Source organism: Hyaena hyaena, unplaced genomic scaffold (assembly GCF_003009895.1).
Source record: "Hyaena hyaena isolate Hyena2069 unplaced genomic scaffold, ASM300989v1 scaffold_53, whole genome shotgun sequence".
Taxonomy (NCBI): Eukaryota; Metazoa; Chordata; class Mammalia; order Carnivora; family Hyaenidae; genus Hyaena; species Hyaena hyaena.
Window position 1 is genome coordinate 2,353,600 of NW_024080686.1, and position 17,292 is coordinate 2,370,891.

The 17,292-nt window shown below is 45.2% G+C and overlaps 1 protein-coding gene across 1 annotated transcript in view; it reads right to left on the reverse strand.

Annotated features, from left to right (window-relative positions):
* Positions 1 to 17,292, reverse strand: part of LOC120231145 (basic proline-rich protein-like) — a 28,090-nt gene that overhangs the window by 152 nt on the left and 10,646 nt on the right. The window lies entirely within an intron of this gene.

The window sequence follows — 17,292 nt, forward strand, 5'->3', positions numbered from 1 at the left end:
AGAGGGGAGAGAAGGGGAAGGAGGGGTTGGAGGGAGACTAGCGGGGCTCTGGCGAGGCCACCCCGAGCTGGGGAGGGCCGGGAGTCGCGCTGTCCACCCTGCACTCCGCGAACGTTAGCAAGCCCCTAGGGTCGTTGTCCTAGCCGAAGTGTCGCCGCCCGAGTGGGGTAGGCGGTGCTGACCGGCGTCCCGTGGCCTTGGGGGCTGGGTCAAGGGAATCCATCCAGAGAAGGCGGCCTCTGAGCCAATCCAGAGTATTCAGAGTGGATTCCTCTCTACAGCGTTTCTTTCAGCAACACTACATTACAAATAAGTCCTCCATAAAGTTGATGTATAACAGTGTTACTTGCGGGGTGCATGGGTGGGTCAGTCCAAGTCAAGATTTTATATCAGCTCATGCATGATTCCGGCTCTGAGAGCCTGCTTGGGACAATCTCCCTTTCTCTCTCCCTCTCTCTCGCAAATAAACATTTTTAAAAATGTTACTTTCGTCTAGATTTGTTTAACGTTCATCCACTAAGGAGTGAAAGAAAAGAAACAGCATACTAAGGAAAAAGAAAACGATAAAAGGAGTGGTTGGGGGGGCTGGGGGCCTCAGTCCGTTAAGCTGCTGACTTTGGTTCCCATCATGATCTCATGGTTCACAAGTTTAAGCCCCACATAGGGCTCTGTGCTGACAGCTCAGCCCCTAGAGCCTGCTTCAAATTCTGTGTCTCCCTCTCTCTCTCTCTGCTCCTCCCCTGCTCACACTCTGGCTCCAAAAGTGAATAAATGTTTTAAAGGGGCACCTGGGTGGCTCAGTCAGTTAAGCGTCTAACTTGGGAAGTGTCCGACTTAGGAAGCGTCTGACTTAGGCTCTGGTCATGATCTCACAGTTTGTGAGTCCGTGTCCTGCTTTGGGCTCTGTGCTCACAGCTCAGAGCCTGGAGCCTGCCTCAGATTCTGTGTCCCCCTCTCTCTCTGCCCCTTCCTGGCTCACGCTCTGTCTGTCTCTGTCTCAAAAATAAATAAACATTAAAAAAAATTTTTTTAAAGGAGTGAACATCAAAGATAATGTGCTTTCAAACCTGATGTCTTTTAAGATGGATGTATGACAGCAATGACAGATAGACACAGTCCCTCACTACCTATCTTTTTCAGAAAGTTCACAGACTCTCTGTTGATTATCCAACTGCCTAAAGAACTGCCTTTACATGTTGCCTAGATGTGAGAACGGGAGAATTTTCCACTTAGATGGAAACTTAAGGGGAAAGTGTAGGTTAACAGCAGTCAAACATGCCCCTTTAAAATTGTAACATAGTATTCATTATTCACATCACTTATATGTAGCTGAGGTGGGTCATTTGGGACACAGGCTATATTAGTTTATGACAGAGTGAGGGCTTCTGGGCTTAGCAATTTTGTTTTTGTTGTAACTGTCCTCAAAGTTCCAGTCCAGATTCTATCTTCTGCTTGAGAGTTTCTTTGAGGAAATATGCACGCAACCTCCTTGGGGAAGCAGCGTGCCACGGTAGAAGGAGCATCGGCTTCATAGGAATAATAAAATAGGCCTTTTAGGCAAGTCATAAAAATAGAAAGCACTTATTTTCCAAAATGTACAGGACGATTTCCAAGAAATCTTGAATACTTTTGTACAAAAACGATTACTTCTATTATTTCAAGAATGTATTGTAAAAGCCCATTGATTGTAAAAGACAATAGTATCTCACTTACTAAGTGCTATGTGTTAGATAGAAGATATATAGATCTATCATACTAATTTTGATAATTAAGGGCCCTATGCCACTTCACCACACAATCTGATTTCCAACTGACCGCTAAATTTGCCTTCTCATTCATTAGTACCGGTTTCATTGTGGTAGGAACCCCTCCCTAAGGAGAAAGAAAAAATTGAAGAAGAGAGAAGAGAAGACTCCAAGGTCACCTAGATATGAGTCCAGCTGCCTACTTCCCCCATGTTCTTGTAAACTGAAACAACTTAATCAGACTACATGTTTATGTGTATTACCATATATGGGAGACAAAGAAATAGAAAATGCATAAGAAACCCTATGCCATATGATGTGGGCCGCTCAGTTCTTTTGGGTACGAACCCAACTGAGCGGTGCCGGCATAATAAAGTTGCTTCCAGGAAAGAAAAGTCTCGGTGTCACGACTCTCTGAGCGAGAATCCTGCAACATCATTATTCTAGTTTTGAATCTTTGTTCCCAGAATCTAGATTCTGGAATGCTTTCCATTTCTCCTTATATCCAGATTCCACCAGCTCCTCAAAACTCACCTTTTGAATGTCTTGCTCATTCTCCTGTGTGTTCACTGTGCTGTATAAATACCTTTATGGCAACTGTATCTTTTAGCTAGATTTTTTTTTAAAAAATTATTTTAGAGAAAGAGTGCAGGAGCTGGGGAAAGGAGTAGAGGGGGAGAGAGAGAGAGAGACAGTGAGAGAGAATCCCAAGCAGGCTCTACACTCAGCGCAGAGCCCAATGCAGGGCTTGAACCCACAAACCACGAGGTCATGACCTGGGTTGAAATCAAGAGCCGGACGCTCAACCGACCAAGCCACCCAAGTGCCCCAAAAGTGTAACAGTATATTAAACTCAGCTCTGTATCACCCAGCTTTCAACAATGCACACATGACCCATCATGTTTCATTTATACCCTCTCCACTCCCTCATCCTTGGGTTATTTTGAATAATTTTGAAGCAATTCTGTGGCAATTATCTTTGTGGACTGTAACATACTTGTCTGTCCACCTCCTCCATCTAGACCTGGTGGCAGCCCTGAGCCTTAATTCATCTCTGGGTTCTCTGGCCCAAACCAATGCCTAGTAGGTAGCACACTTACAATAAGCATTTCTTGATAAAAATAAATCAATTAATTTATCACTGCTCATCCTGACCCAAAGTCCTAATTCTTTGATCCATACATCTTGGCCTTAGGTAATATTAAAAACAGCAGACCTCTACACCAGATGATTATGGTTTCAAACACATCCATTTAAACATCTCGTGTCTCCAACATGAAATGTCAGTGCTCAGAGCCGGGAACCACACGGGAGGGAACGCGGTGTTTTCTGCAACATAAAACAAGGTGTTCTGTGTCCTCAATGCCAAGACCGCTCCCTCCCCACAGTAACTGGCCGGAGGGTTAGACCTGCCGTACTCTAGGGCTGTTTTCCACGGAGGACAGGACAGTGCTTTTTCCTCTAGTAATGCTTGAGGTAACGGTGCAGCTTATAGCTAATGGGCTTTCAGTTTCAATAAAATACAGTACAGGTAAAGCACTTGGAACAGCACGTACCATAGCAAGCACTATGCGTTAGTTATTATTATTTAGTCCTGGGAACCAAAACGTTTAAAACTGTTTAAGAGGGGCACCTGGGTGGCTCAGGTTGGGTGTCCAACTTCGACTCAGGTCATGATCTCGCGGTTTGTGGGTTTGAGCCCCGCGTCGGGCTCTGTGCTGACAGCTCAGAGCCTGGAGCCTGCTTCGGATTCCCTGTCTCCCTCGCTCTCTGCCCCTCCCCCACTCATGCTCTGTCTCAAAATTAAATAAAACCCCCCAAAAAATTTATTTTAAAAAAACTGTTTAAGAAAAAGAGCTACATTTAGGCTCCGAATAACTTAAATGCCCTGCTATTAGTTGCCATTTCAGAAACTTTCAATTAATGTTCAAGATTCCTCTCTCAATCTTTGCCTCTACCTCCGATCAATCTGCAAATCCTTTTAATTCTACTTTTCAGATGTTAGATCCGTTCTTCTCTGCTCATACTGTTGTAGGAGTTCAAGCCTTCATCCTCTGTCGCCTGGCCCATTGTAATGCTTTTCTCTGGTCTGTCTCCCACAGGAGACAAAATCATCTCTCACGGGAAAATCTGATCACATCACGCTCCAACTCAGAGCCCTTTAGTTCTTCCCAAACCTAGAAGCATACATCTGCGCCCCTTTGCTGGCCTCTCTGGATTTCCCATCCCAGTACATGATACAGCCCCTCCCCAGCCACTCTCCCACCTACCCCTCACCCCCACTGCACTGCCCGAGCCGAATTACTTACAGCTTGAAACGTACAAGAGACTCTTTTATCTCTTCATGACTCCGCATCTACTCTTAGGACTTCTTTCAACTCCCTCCCTCTGCAAACCTCAGTAACTCCCATTCATCCTTCTTCATCTCCCGGAGGCCTTAAAACATCCAAGTTTCTTGCCAAACGTTGTATTAATCTCACTGCAGTGTGTCATAAACTGGGGTTTACAGTTGCATTCTCAAAAAAATAGAGGGTTTTTAAAATTTCAATACAATCTTTTTAACAGCCAGCACAAGTTATCTGATTATCTGGTTGGCCGTCTCCTGAGAGTACTACCATTCAGTATCAGTGCCAAGTTCGCATTTAAGGTTACAGTGCCACGTGTCATCATTTTTATTGCCTTGCCTCAGCGATTAGAAGGGGGGTGGATAGTATGAAGTAATGTGATGGGGACAAGTTTGAGCCAAGTAGAAGTCCGATGATGTCATGGTCTGCCGTGGGAAAGAAGGTTTTACAGTTGATCAAACAGAACAGAGATGGAAAAATCTAATCAACTCGATCAGGTAAGGGCAGGGCCTGCAAAAGAATTCACACAGTGCTGTGTGTTCGTTTAGCAAAGTGGCAAAAGGTTTTCATCAAAATGGCATCAATCATCATATTCAGTTAATTTGAATTGCATTGGTTGGACCTTCTAAAGTTTTGCTTGAAGTAATGTATAAGCTTATTTAGGTGTGTAGTAACACAAGAGCTAAAACCACACTCTAGCTGGGTTTACTTGTCCATCTTCAAGCAAAACATGAAAAAGAATTATGTCCTAAATGCAACGTGGTGTCCAGCTTTGGATCCTGGAAAGGAAGAGGACATTGATGGGAGAATCAGCAAAATCTGAATAAAATCTGTAGTTTAGTAAACAGTATCGTACCAACGTTAACTTCTTAATTTTGATAAACACATCATGATTAAGTAAGACGGTAAGAGTAAGGGGAGCTGAATAAAGTGCGTATGAGAACTTGCTGTGGCGTGTTTACAACTTTTCTGTGCATCTGTAATTATTTCAGAATAAAACGTTTTTTCAAAATAACCCGCGCCAATATTGAGAGTGAGATATCTTTTCCCCTTACCTAAATGATCATTATTTAAGGTTGAAGAATCTGTAATTATTTATTTATTTATTCATATCTCCATAGATTCCTAAACTTCAAGACACAGCATCAGGTCTCTGATGCATTGAAAATGTCTCAGTCCGTGTAGATGCTACGAAGCATATGTTGTGAGAATTAATAAGAATAAAATCACCAAGTTTACTGCGCGGTCAGTAAGCGTTCTAATTTAATGTTTTACACAAGTTTCTTCTTTTAATATTCGTCAACACCTTATAAGGGAGGCAGTATAAGTATTCCAATATTAGAGGGACCCTGGGGCACTCAGTCGGTTAAGTGTCCAACTTCAGCTCAGGTCATGATCTCATGGTTTGTGAGTTCGAGCCCCACGTCAGGCTCTGTGCTGACAGCTCAGAGCCAGGAGCCTGCTTCAGATTCCGTCTCTCACTCTCTCTCAAAAATAAATAAACATTAAGAAAAAAAATTTAACATTTTTCCAATATTACAAAGGAGCAAGATGAGCCTTGGATTTGCAAAAAAGAAATTTGCCTAAAGATGTTAACAATTGTTCGTCTATGCAATGGGTATGTGAGTTGGTGAAATTACTGTTTTCTCAACTTTTCTGGAGGTTCGAAAGTTGTAAAAGGAAAACAAACAGATTGTCCCCAGATGGCATGAGACAGATGGGCCTCGGACCCTGCCTCAGCGGCCTTGGGCCCCCCTTGATCTATGGAGCAATTTTCCATACTTTAAAAATGCCATCTGTTTACTGCTCTATAACAAGCTGCCACAAACTTAGGGGCTTAAAACAACAGAACTATCCGCTTGCAGGTCAGAAGTATGGCATGGAATGGCTGTGTTCTCTGGTTCAAGGCACCACAAGGCAGAAACAAAGCCAGGCTGAGTTCTGGTCTGGGGAATCTGGGGGAAATATCAGCTTTCAAGCTCAATCTTGTCAGCAGAAATCAGTTTGTAGGGCTGGGATCTCTTGTTTCCTTGCTGGTCTCAGCTGGGGGCCCGTCCCTCTCAGCCCCCAGAGCCCATCCCGGGTCTTTTCTCCATGAGCCCTGTAGACACCTCATAATACAGATACCAGCCTTCTTTCAGGCTGGTCGGAAATCTCTGATTTCCTCTTCTGCATCCAGCAGAAAAAATTCTTCTTCTAAAGGCTTGAGCGAGTAGGTTAGGCTCTACATTAAGATCAACTGATTAGTCACCTTAGTTACATCTGCAAAAATCTCTTTTGCCGTGTAACATAACATAATATCCTATCATGTGCCCATGGGAAAGAATCACACAAAGGTGAGGGTCGTTGGGTCATTTTAGGTTACTGCCAACCACGCCTAGATGTCATTGCCACCTCCATTAATGCCATCAACCAGCACAAGTTGGTTTTCTTGCCAGCGGTGAGGACATTCACGCCTTCCTCCATGCAATAGAGTCCCGGCATACAGTCAGGATTTGAGAAATTAGGTTTAGTTAAGCACATATGTATTCAACTGCTACTGTGTGTAAACACCACATTTGAACTGAATTGAAATGCTTTTAGGACTTACTGTAAAATTTTTTGTGTTATCTTAATACTTCTTAACTCTTAATCACATGCACTATATCTATATTCACTCATACATTTATCCAACAAACATTTATTGAGTCATTACTATGTGGCAGGCACAGTTCAGACATCTGTCACTATGTCTTCTTTAGGTTGTAAGCGTCTAGAAGGCAGGTTTCAAGTGAAATTACACGGAAAAAAATGCTCTGTAGATGACATCATTATACAAAAATTAGGTGTTACTCTTACTTTCTCTGTGAGCTGAATTGGCATACAGATTCCAGAGTGTATTCTAGATAATGTTGACATTTTCAGGGATGTATATGCTCATTGGTGCTACTCTATTTTTATACGAACTTACGTTACGCCTTTTGTCCATTTTATGTGGCTTGGACTGGAAAGAAAAAGGAATATACAGTTAAAATTTTCACTGTTAGGAAGATTTACTTAAAATTTTTTTAAGTTTATTTATTTATTTTGAGAGAGAGAGAGAGAAAACAAGCAGGAGAAATCCAGAGAGAGAGGGAGAGGGAGAGAATCCCAAGCAGGCTCTGCATTGACAGCACAGAACGAGATACGGGGCCCAAACCCACAAACCACGAGATCATGACCTGAGCTGAAACCAAGAGTCAGACACTTAACCGACCAAGTCACCCAGATGCCCCTAAATTTGTTTTAATGTTTATTTTTGAGAAAGAAAGAGAGAGACAGAGTGCAAACAGGGGAGAAGCAGAGAAAGAGGGAGACACAGAGTCCCAGAGCAGGCTCCAGGCTCTGAGCTGTCACCACAGAGCCCAACGTGGGGCTTGAACCACAGACCATGAGATCATGACCTGAGCTGAAGTCGGATGCTTAACTGACAGAGCCACCCAGGCGCCCCCAAGATTTACTTTTTTATTATGTTTAAGTCCACAAATGTCTAATGGTAAACTACAGAATGTTAGATCATGGAAATTTATTCCCTAGTTATGAAACATACTAGGCGCTCAATGTCTATGGAATGAATAAATAAATGAATAGCCACATTAAAAATAGTTAAAGCTATACACATATTCTTAAGAAAGTAACATGTCATAAATGTTATTGGTGTAATGTATTATTGTTTTCATTAGGGTTATTAATATGGGCTTCAACAGTCTTCAGTGACCCGGAATAACTTATTACCTGCATTAAGGACAAAGGTAAGCTGGACTTTAGATTAAGTCAGGTTGTTTTGGTTCCTTGTTGGCTTTAGGTGGTGGTGGGGGGCGGCGTGGGGAGGAAGTTATCTTAATTCCACAAGATAATAGAATGCTGCCTGAAATCTCCCTTCCATTTCCTTCCCCCTTCTCCCTCCTCCTTGTCATACATTCATCAGCCAAACATTTATTGGACCCAATGCCACGCCTGGTACATGTTAGGGATAAAAGTCTGCATAGGACGTAGCCCACACTGCTAAGGGATTCTGGAGAAGGAGAGATCAAGCCACGACAGCTGAGCAGGAAAACAGCCTGGAAAACTTCTTACACTGGGTCGTAAACACCGTCACTAGGACCTGTGCCCCAAACCAGGCCACAGTAATCATCCCACACTCAGCCCCAGACCCTGAGATGTTCCTTAGTGAGCATTTCCTCGTCAATCACTTGCACTCTGTATAAATAGTGGCAAGTGCCAATGTGCATGCATTTCCAGTTTGTCCGGAAGGGGATATTTGGAGTGTTTGACATACGGACTCCTTTGAATAAGGACAGATGTTTACTGAGGATGAGCCCGGCTAATTCCACAGCACAGAGTACAGACGGCTGACGTCTGTGCCTGAAAGTTCATCATGACCTCTCCTGGTGCCAGAATTGCTGGCTGACATTACAGCCACAAGCAAACTCACTCTGTCAGAGCTCACAGTGTTCCGATCCCAGTGCGGATTTCAGAGTCATTGGTTGACTTAGTTTTCAGAACTGAGGAATCAGACTACAATACTACAGTACAATGTTCTACCTTCGCAGAGCATTGAATTTGATCAGGTTATACTGAAAGACAAAAGCCATTTATTTTGGGGAAAAGTCACTCATTTTACGGGTGACTTGCCTGGGCCCTCCAGAGCTCTAGGGCTCCCTGCCCCATAGAAACAGAGATAGTAACAAGTGTGAGATGTGCAAAGGACCTGTGCAGTCACACGGGACCCTGTGCTCAGAAAAGCCTTATACTCGACTTAACACTGCTGTCACCATCTTGAAATCCTTTTTTTTTTAATTTCTTTTTAATTTGAGAGAGAGAGAGAGAGAGAAAAAGAGAGAGAGAGAGTGTGCGCGCCCATGGGTGGAAGCAGGGGAGAGAGGCAGAGTAAGAGAGAGAAAATCTTAACCAGTCTCCACGCTCCGCGCAGAGCACGATACAGGGCTTGATCCCACCACCTGGGCTCAGTGGGTTGAGCGTCCAACTCTTGATTTTGGTTCAGGTCACGATCTCACGGTTCATGACAGTGAGCTCTCGTCAGTCCCTCTGCCTCTCTCCCCAGCTCATGCTCTCTCTCTTTCGCAAAATAAATAAATTTTAAAAATATGTAAGGGCGCTTGGATGGCTCAGTCGGTTAAGCTTCTGACTTCGGCTCAGGTCATGATCTCATGGTTCTTGAGTTCGAGCCCTCCATCGGGCTCTGTGCTGACAGCTCAGAGCCTGGAGCTGCTTCAGATTCTGTGTCTCCCTCTCTCCCTGTCCCTCCTCCTCTTGCACTCTGTCTCTCTCTCAAAAAAAAAATTTTTTTTTTTTTAATTTTTTAAGGGCACCTGAGTGGCTCAGTAGGTTAGGCATCCAACTTCAGCTCAGGGCATTATCTCACAGTTCGTGAGTTCAAGCCCCGTATCGGGCTCTGTGCTAGCAGCTTAGAGCCTGGAGCCTGCTTCAGATTCTGTGTCTCCATCTCTTTCTGCCCCTCCACTCTCTCTCTCTCTCTCAAAAGTGAAATAACATTAAAAACTTTTTAAAGTTTCTTTAAAAAAATTTTAATATTTAAAGAAAAGAATCAGTCAACCAACTGAGCTTCTCAGGTGCCCCACCATCTTAAAATTCTTAATAATTTTTTAAAGTAATTTCTACACCTACTGTGGGACTTGAACTCATGACCCAGAGATCAAGAGTCGCATGTCCTTCAAACCAAGCCAGCCAGGTGCCCTAAATTCTTAGTAATTTTCTAACAAACACCCACATGAGATACCCTTTCCTGTGTATAGGAAAGAGGGTCCCCTAACTCATTTGGGGCTCAGGAGGCTCTCAGAGAGAGGAAGGTACAGGAGATATTAGGAAATGCAGTTGAAAATGTGGGAAAGAGCCAGATTATGTACAAGGTGCATTTCAAGTTAAGGCAGATGGGACTTCATCCCAGAGCTGATGAGCTTCGAGCCAGAGTGGCCTAGTCAGATATGCAGGAACATTCTCTCTGAGGCTGCTATGTGAGCTAGGTTTGCAGGGTGCAGTTAGGTGAGCAGTGACTGCAGTAATGTAGGTGAGTAATGAGGAAGGAGTGCATTCGCACATAGTAGTAGGGACAGAAATGAGAACACATTCAGTAAATATTTAGGAAGAAAAATCAGCAGGCCTCAATGAAGGTTGTTAAGGCTAAGCGAAAGGGCAAAATTAAGGGTGCCTCCCAGGTTCAGGGTCAGACGTGATAGTGTGGAGGATAAGAGCAGATTAGGAGGGGTGGGATGGGAGAGATAAATTTATTTATTGTTAAGAATTTATTGTTAAGATGTCAACTCTCATCACATTAATCTGTAGATGAAATGAAATCCTAATCAAAATCCCAGTGGACTTTTTGTTGTGTTTTTTGTTTTTTGGTTTTTTCTGTAGAAATTGACAACCTGATTGTAAAATGTGTAGAAATAATACAAAGTGTCTTTTTCAAAAGACTTTTGGGGTGTGCCTGGGTGGCTCAATTGGTTAAGTGTCCAACTCCAGCTTAGGTCCTGATCTCACAGTTTGTGGGTTCAAGCTCCATGTCGGGCTCTGTGCTGACAGCTCAGAAACTGGAGCCTGCTTCGGATTCTGTGTCTCCCTCTCTCTCTGCCCCTCCCCTGCTCATGCTGTCTCTCTCTCTCTCTCTCTCTCTCTCAGAAATAAATAAAACATTAACATTTTTAATAAAATTAAAAAAAACAGACTATTGGGAAAGGGGTGTCTGGCTGTCTCAGTCAGTTGAGTGTCCAACTCTTGATGTCGACTCAGGTCATGATCTCACAGTTCGTGGGACTAAACCCCACGTCAGGCTCTGTGACAACAGTGCAGAGCCTGCTTGGGATTCTCTCTCTCTCCCTCTTTCTTTCCCTACTCACGCCCCTGTCCCACTCATGCTCCTTCGCTCTCAAAGTAAATAAACATTAAAAAAAAAAAAGACTTCAGGGAGAAAACCACAAAGATAGAGGACTTACACTGCCTTATCTCAGGATATACCAAGGTAATGAAGATAGTGAGTTCTAGAAGCAAGAATCAGCAAACAGGTCATGGAAGAGACTAGAAAGCCCATTAATAAACCCTCATTTATGGAATCGTCTGATTTTCAACAATGGCACCAAAGCAGTGCAATGAGGAGAGGAAATTTTTGTCAACAAACAGTGTTGGGGTAACTGGATCACCATTTTGGAAAAAAATGGACTTTGGGTTCTACTTCACACCATACAAAAGATAGGAATTCAAAATACATCACACATCTAAACCTCAAAGTTAAAACATTAGGATTTTAATAGGAAACACGGGAGAATATCTTGTGACCTGGGGGATAGGCAGAGCTTTCTTAGGTCACAAAAATCTGTAATCATAAAAGAACAATTGAGAAGTTAGACATCATCAAAACTAGAAACTTCGGATCATCAAAAAGACACAGTTGAAACAAATAAGCAAAATACGAGCTGGGAGGAAATATTCACAACACATATACCAAAAAGGACGGGTATCTAGGATGTGTAAGGAGCCCCTGAAACTCAATAATGAAAAAAATGTAATAAAAATATATTAGTCTAGTAATGACCGATAAGCACATGAACGTGTCCTCTGCATATCTATTCGTCAGGGAAATACAAGTTAAAACCACAATGAGTTGTCTGGGGTGCCTGGGTGGCTTGGTCGGTTGGGTGTCTGACTTTCGCTTGGGTCATGATCTCGCGGTTCGTGGGTTCGAGCCCCGCGTCGGGCTCGGTGCTGACTGCCAGCTCAGAGCCTGGAGCCTGCTTCAGTCTGTGACTCCCTCTCTCTCTGGCCCTCCCCTGCTCATGCTGTCTCTTTCTCTCTCTCCTGGAAATAAATAAAACATTACAAAAAAAAAAAAACCCACAATGAGTTGTCATTCCACACTTACACAAATGGCTAAAGTTAAAAATTCTGACAATACCAAGCACCAGTGAGAATGTGGAACCACAGGAAGTTTCACACATTGCTGGGCGGTGGGCGGGGTGGGGGGAGTGGGAATTAGTGCAATCGCTTTGGAAAACCATTTAGAATTTTCTCTATAAGCTGAACCCATGTAAACCCGAGGACCCAGCAATGTCACTTCTAGACACACAGTCAAATGTATACAACGTGGACACCAAGGACACTTACACGAATGTTCACATGGGCGTTCTTCACAACAACCCCAAACCTGAAACAAGTGCACCAACACCCAATGTGCACTGACTGACAATGAATACAGTCAATGGAACGAACCATCGCTCCAGCCTAGAGCACAGAGTCTCACAAGCACGTAGGATGGTCCCCTGGCTCCTGAGGGAGTGACGAGGGTAGAGTCGATGGCAGTGGATGAGGAGGCACGGCTCACCCGCACACTTTCCCTGACAGGTGAATCTGCGTGTAGAGCAGTAAGGAAGCCAAGGCTGTGCCTGAGGGGCTCCCTTTCAGGAAGTTTGGAAGGGAAGGAGAGAGGCTGGATGCTGGCCAGAGGGGATCCGGGGACCGGGGACCCGGGGACCCAGGAGGACAGTTTTAGGACAGAAGATGATTGTGTTTGTTTGCAAGCTGAGGGAGAGATCAGTAGTAGGATGAGCCTGTGAGGATAATGAAGGCTGGGGGGGCGGGTAACTGATGGGGGTCTCAGTGTGAGCAGGTGATGGTGCTGGCCTCCGAGAGGAGGGACCGGTCACATCCTCTGAGACAAGAAGAAAAAAGCGGTGGCGGGAGCAAGGGGCGAGGCATTCGTAGGCAGGCAGAATTAGAAGGAATAGGACATCTGAGGGTGTCACTTTTCTTGAAGCAAGTGGCAAGGTCATCTACACAATGGAGGCTGCAAAGCCCAAGGGAGGGATTCCCGCAGAGCAGAGATCCTAGACTGTCTGAATCTCCTTGACAATTACCTATCGGTTTACTGTCTCCCCCAGCGGGTGAGGTCCCGGAGAGCAGGGACCCGGCCTGTCTTGTGGACGACTCAGTCCCCAGCACCTGTCCTGGCCCGTGGTAGGTGCTCAGTGCTAAGTGTGGACTGCACGAAGGGGCGAGCGAGCCACGGAAAAGGACCTCTGGGCTGGGGAGAGGTCAGGTGTCAAAGGCAGCGCAGGCCAGGTTTGTGTCGCCCCTTCCAGCGCCACCTAGCGGCCAGGTGGAGATGGTGCAGAAGGTAGAGCCGAGCGAGGCTCGGGTTTGGGGAACACAGTGGGGGGTCATCCGCGGCCGGAGCCGAGGACGCGAGAACGAGGGTGCAGATGTGGCGGAAGTTCACTCAGGCCGGGCAGGAAACGAAGCGATTCCAGAAAGAGGCGGCAGAGCAGAGAAGGCGGAGGCGTGGTGCGCGTGCACCTGCGTGTGAGCGACTTGCCGCGGCAGTCAGGCCTGGGGGCGGGTGGAGGGCAGGCTGCGCTGAGTGGGCCAGCGGTGTCTAAGATTTCGGAGGTGGAGCAGTTTCAGGTGATGACAAGGGGCAGGGTGTGGCCGCACGAGTGGGAGCTGAAAGACGCAAAGGAAAGAGCCTTGGCGGGGGAGGAGCTCCAGGGGCAGAGGGAGGACTCTGTCCCCAGGGACACTCAAGCCACGGTGTCTTGGGCTGGAGGGAAATACTGCACCAAAGTCAGATGCCCGAGTTTTCTCGGAGGAGAGGGCGTGGCCAGATGACGACACCCCCCCCCCCCCATCGCTTATCACATTTCATTCATTCATTCAGGAAATACTGCTGGTTAGCGCCCCCCACCCCCCCATCCCGCTGCAGGGAAGCAGGCAGACATGGGTCTTTCCCTGATGGATCTTGTCATCTCTGAGCACCTATCATAGGACACTTGTCTGCTTTCTCTTGTCCCTTCCTAGGAGAGGCAGACAGTGGTCGCCTGCTGGGTGTTGGGAGCCTCAGGGTAGAGGGGCGTCTCCAAGGTCAAGGTCTTGGAGGCAACTGGTGTGGCAGCCCCGGGTCCCCCGTGAGTGTTTTCAGGGGGACGGCCCTGGCAGGAGGCACAGGATGATTGCCACGAGTCTCCTTGCCTTGGAGGATGGCTCCCAGGATCCTTGAGGCTTTAGGACGATCCTTGAGAGGGAGGACACGGAGCACTCTGGGAAGGACAGAGAGAGAAGAGCCAAGCAGGGATGACCAGGAAGTTTGCAGGGTGCCATGGGCTGGTCAAAGAAATGAGGGTCCCCAAGGGCCTCTCCAAGCCCACGGACACAGGGCTCGGGCTCCTCACCAGCGTGGACCATGAGGACTTTGCCCACGGATTTCACCCCTAGTTTTACTAACACCTTGAAAGCCCCACTTTGTAAGTGGGTGCATGAAGGTGAACTGTTTTACTTTGCCCAGGGCTTCTGCAGGCTTCCATACAGCAGAGGCTTGTGGGGATGTCCTGCGGCTCTCCCGTGGTGGTAGAGAGTCATTGTTCCTTTATGATGTTCTCATTCAAAATTCCCTAGGACTGGGGCGCCTGGGTGGCTCAGTCATCTAAGCATCCAACTTCGGCTCAGGTCGCGCGGTTCATGGGTTCGAGCCCCGCGTCGGGCTCTGTGCTGACAGCTCAGAGCCTGGAGCCTGCTTCAGATTCTGTCTCCTTCTCTCTCTGTCCCTCCCCCACTCACGCTCTGTCTCTCAAAAATAAATAAACATTAACAATTTTTTTCAATTTAAAAATAAAATAAAAAATTCCCTAGGATTATGCTGCCCGGTCTTCAAACGAACACACCTTAAAAAACAATGATGTATTCCAAAGAGACGGCACGTTAGTTCATTGTATTTTGTTTCATCTCTGTATCAAGGTGTCACTCCTGCCAAATAAATCCACAGGGAGAGGAATTCATGTGTATTGGCACCAACGTTCACAGGTGCCTCCCAGCAGTTCTAGAAGGGACCTTTGAAACCTCTTTAAGGAAGGGTTGGGCAAGAGCCTCATCTGCACCGTCGGAGGACTTTATGAAAGTGGGGGATGAGGCGCCTCTGACTTCAGCTCAGGTCATGATCTCACAGTTGGTGGGTTCCAGCCTCACATCGGGGCTCTGTGCTCATAGCTCAGAGCCTGGAGTCTGCTTCGGATTCTGTCTCTCTCTCTCAAAAATAAATAAATATTTAAAAAATACAAAAAAAAAGAAAGAAAGTGTGGGAGATGATTCAGATCAAGAGGACCTGGATCATTCCCAGGGCTGACTGCAGTGGGGGTCAGTGCAGGACTTGCCACTCCAGCCACATGCAGAGTGGCTTGCTCCCCAAAAATGTTGACCGTGCGGTGTTGAGATCAAGATAGAGGTCGAGTATTCCAGGAGCGACACTGCTGCCCTCTGAAGTGACTGAGCACCGTGTGGGGCTCGGAACCATAATTCCGGCAACATTTATCAACTGTTTACAAATCAAGGATGTATGATTCATGGCAATGAACAGCGTATGTGTAAACAAATAATTAAAACATCTGATCGATATACTTATTAAATGTCATGTTTTTCAAGAGAATTATGAGGACCCATTTATTAAACAAATGTCTACTGGCAACATTGGGCACCACGCTGGGGGCTGATGACACACAGAAGAATGGGGTATGATTCATGGCTTCCAGGGGCTTGGGGACACACGAGGAACCAAGGGCCACAGCCTCATGCTCTGCAAGCCGTCACAGAGGGTTGGGAGATGCCAGGTGGTGTGGAAATCCAAACAAGGACCTGGAAGGGTGTCACAGGCAAGTCACGCTCGAGTGGGCTTGTTTGTTTTGAGGCTACCCCTTTTAGTATGTGGTATTTGGAGTTGTTTTATTTTTTTAATGGCTTTATTGAAATATAATTCACATGCCATACAATTCACCAATTAAACTGTACAGTTCACTGGGTTGTTTTTTTTTTCAGTGTAGTCATAGAGTTGTGCAATCATCACCACAATCGGTTTACCTTTTCATCACGCCAAAAGGAAACTCCGTATCCATTGTCACATTCCATTTTCCCCCAACCCTTCTCACCCTGCCTCTCACCTCCCCCCCTCCCCCAACTCTGGGCAAGTTCTAATCTCCTTTCTGCCCAAGTGGACTGGCCTACTCTTGATATTTCACATAAAGGGAATCATTTGATCCCCCCCCCTTTTTTTTTGGTGACTGGCTTCCTTCCCTGAGCATCATGTTTCCAAGGCTCATCCACATTGAAGCCTGTATTAACACCGGATTCCTTTTCACCGCTGAGTAGTACTCCACAGTACGGATATACTGCCTGTTCTTTTTCTCCTCATCAGCTGATGGACGTGGGGGCTGTTTCCACTTTTTGGCTATTATGAATGATATTGTTATTAACACATGTGGCCAAGTGTTTGTGTGGACATATGTTTTCATTTCTTTGGTATGTACACAGGAGCGGAATTGCTGAGTCATCTGGTAACTGTTTAATGTTTGAGGAGTTGCCAAACTGCTTTCCAAAGTGGCTGCACTCTTTTATATTCTCGCCAGCAGTGTATGAGGGTTCCAGCTTGTACACATCCTCACCAACACCGGTTTCCTTTCTTTCTTTTCCTTCTTTCTTTCTTTTCCTTCTTTCTTTCTTTCTTTCTTTCTTAAATAGCTGTGGGTATAAAGTGGATCTCATAGTGGTTTTTTTTTCCTTATATTTCTCTAATGACTAGTGTTATTGAATACCTTTCAATATGCTCATTGGCCTTCTATATATCTTCTTTGGAGGATGTCTATTCAGATCCATTGCCCACATTTTAGTAGGTTTGTCTTTCTTTTATTGAGTTCAGAAGAGTTCTTTATAAATTTGAGACATGAGTTCCCTATGAAGTATATACATGACTTGCAAATACTTTCTGTTGTTCTGTGAGTTGTCTTTCCATTTTCTATTGACATCCTTTGAACCACAGAGGTTATTTATTTATTTTTGTTTCTTCAATTTATTTTTCTCTTGTTACTTGTGATTTTGGAGTCATATCTAAGAAACTTTTTTTTTTTTAACCCAAGATCACAAAGATTTATGGCTATGTTTTCTTCTAAGGATTTTATAGCTTTAGCGTACTCATTTAGACCTAGGATCCATTTCAAGTTAATTTCTGTAGATGGTGCCATCTTTCTTTTGATGGTTTTCCTTTCCTCAGGGAATTAGCAAAGTTCTCTCCTGAGGGTGGAGATGGGGGAAGGGAAATTGAACATAGGAGGAGAGAGGAGAGTTTGAATAGGTGTCTGGTAGAGTGGGAGACAAAATGGATCAAAGGAACATCG